Source organism: Asparagus officinalis, chromosome 4, assembly GCF_001876935.1.
Source record: "Asparagus officinalis chromosome 4, Aspof.V1, whole genome shotgun sequence".
In the NCBI taxonomy this organism is placed as follows: Eukaryota; Viridiplantae; Streptophyta; class Magnoliopsida; order Asparagales; family Asparagaceae; genus Asparagus; species Asparagus officinalis.
In genome coordinates, this window is record NC_033797.1 from 48,047,886 (window position 1) to 48,051,137 (window position 3,252).

Genomic DNA, 3,252 nt, shown 5'->3' on the forward strand with positions numbered 1-3,252 from the left:
TGGCGAGAGGCGGGCCCGGCGTGCTTGAGCGCAAGGTGGTGGTCGCGGCCCTGGTGGCGGTGTGGGTTAAGCGGAGAACGAGAGCGAGAGAGAAACGGAGAGAGAGGATAGATAGCGGGGATGATGAACAGTTAGAGAGAGAGAGAGGCGGCTGCCGTGAAAATGCGAACAGGAACACAAAGCTTATATATATAATATATATATATATATATATATATATATATATATATATATATATATATATATATATAATATTATATATATAATATATATATATATATATATATATATATATATATATATATATATATATAATATATATATATATATATATATATATATATATAAAATATATATATATATATATTATATATATATTATATATTATAATATATATATATAATATATATATATATATATATATAATTGAATTAGGGTTTGGGTTTAAATCAAAAATAATTAAAATAAATATTTACGGGTATTTAAAAATTAAACTAACTACAGAATAATTATCTATAATTAAAAACATACATGTTGTGCTATTACAATAATTGATATGAAATAGTCGAAAAATACCCATATTGTACAATTAAACTGAAATAATTAATAAATAAAATATATTTACTTACATTTAAAATCAAATAATTATGGGATAATTATATACATAGTAAAACGTACTAGTTATACTAATACGACAGATATTATGTAACAGTTAAGATAATACAACAAATTATACCAAAATACGTAATTAATAATACAAAGTATTATACGAAATATTACGTAATAATATTAATAGTACAACATATTATTTAAAATAATATGTAATAGCACCGATAACACAATAAATTAATTCTAGAAATTTTTACCGCACAAAATAAATTTATAAATATCAAAATCATTTAAATAAATATATAATCAGATTTTTAAATCATAGAAAATTATAGGAAATCTAGAAAAATACAAATACTCTTTTAAAATTAATAATTAAATATTCTAAAATACTAAAAATTTATTTTAACTAGTATCAAAATTCATGGTCCTTACAATTTAGCCCACTATTGAACCTATCCACAATTCCAACATGGTTTATTTGCTTTCGGTTTCTTTTAGATCTTAGTTGTGGCCTTAATTTTGCCATCAAGTTTACTAGTAAGTTTGTTTTTAATTTTTTTCCCAGAAGTTATAATATTTGCTTTGAGTTGGCGCTCAACAGGCACAACATGTTTCTAATTCTTATATTCTTCCTTTATGGCTATGGCAATCATCAAGTCATTGAGATTTTTTGTTTTTTGATACTTGAGAGACATTCTAAAACTCTCCCAAGAATGAGGAAATTCATAGATGATTGTCATAACCTGAAATTTTTTAAGAAGATCCATTTTAGCTTCTTAAAAAGCGTGAAGAATGAACAGAAGTTCATGTTCTTGTGCTATCATAGATTTACCCTTGACCATTTGAAATTTTAAAAACTTAAACACAAAATACTTTTCAAGACCAAGGTCTTGGGTATAGTATTTTTTATTTAGTTAATCTCATAATGCCTTTGCGGTAGCCGAAGAAGAACAATAGACATCGAAGAGCACATTGGACATAGCCAATAAAATGCATCCTCTGGTATTTTATCCTTCTCCGTCTACTATATAATTTTTCTCTGCACTATTGGGATCTTTCTCATCCTGTTTTAGGCATTCCAATAATATCATTGCCTACAGTCTCTTAGTTGTCAGCCAAATCTTCATACATTGTTGCCAACGTTTGAAGAATTGACCCATGAACTTTTCTGGCATTTCATACATGTCCATTTTAGGGGTAACGGCACCAGAATTGACTCCTAAAATAGAAGACACAACTTCATATGTTAATAATTTTTTTCAAGATTGTAGAGAAAAGTATAGGTAAAAATAGATCCAGCCATAAGGATATAATCAAGCAGAACAAACCATATAGGAATAAAGACATAGAGCAGAAAGCTAATATTACCATAACAGAACACTTAAAAAAGAAATACATAACAGAAATGCTAAATCATCCTCTGAACAGAGGACTAGCCTTAAAAAAGTTATGCCCCACCTGTAGTAGCGTTGGTTTGCACAATACTTCCAATAAAGAGACGACTACAGTACAAAGAAGTGATATTTTTAGTTGAACACCTCTACTGTTACTTTACTTTGCAGGAGTCTTCAAACCAGCACCTTACACAACAAGTTAGAGGATTGTAGAAGAAAATCAAGAAAGAAGATTGATTTTCAGTGGTCTCTCAAATGAATAGAGGAGGCCCTTTATATAAGCTCCTGGTGAGATAAGGGGTCGGATAAGGCTTTGAATGGCCAGTTACTGCAGCGTTTGTAATGTCTACATTAGCTGTCATTCAAACCCTGTAATGTTCGTAGCGCACAAAACATATTCAGGCCAGATTAATGCAGCACATGCAAAAAGACCGCGCACACCTGCCCGCTCACTGCTTGCACGCTCGCTGGCATATACCAACACAAGTACGTATTTTAACTTCTTTGTTATACTATATGTAATACATATGTTAATTTGAATCATTTACAATGCATTCAATTAGTTAATGCGGGGTTAATACTCACATACTACTAACTAAACATGTTTTGTTTTTCATCTATGGAATCCAACGATATAGATGACATCCTGCCATATAAATCCTCCATTATTCATTTATATCAACACTAATGAGTAATCCTAATTTGCTACTCTCTAATATCCTTATATCATTAATTTGTTTCCAAACAGTCATATATCAATATGTAATGCAAGATTGAGATCATATTCGTTGTGACGTTAGCAGGGAAGGGACTGATTTATTAATCATAATCATTTAATTAATTCTAAACAGTTATGATTGGGTACTTAGAAACTAACATTGGTCGTTTTATAAATAAGAATAGTGGGTATATTTGTCATTAGAGAGGATACGCTCATAAAACGTCACATAATTAAACCTTATTGGAAGGACTATGAGGGATAGAATCACCCATTACAAGATTAGAATGAGATTCAGCTACGTCATTGTACATATATAAGAGAATACTATGAATCAATAAATCTCTGTATAAATTGTTCTTTTTTTCCCATTGTGTGATCAAAGACAAATCATAACCATTTTCTAAGTAGTAGATGATTAGAATTGAGAAAGTGAGTTTTCTAGGTAACTATTAAGATACAAGGAATCTGAATATAGTTATTATAAGTGCATGTTCACGTGTTGGTGCCCCCATAACTAGGGCCATG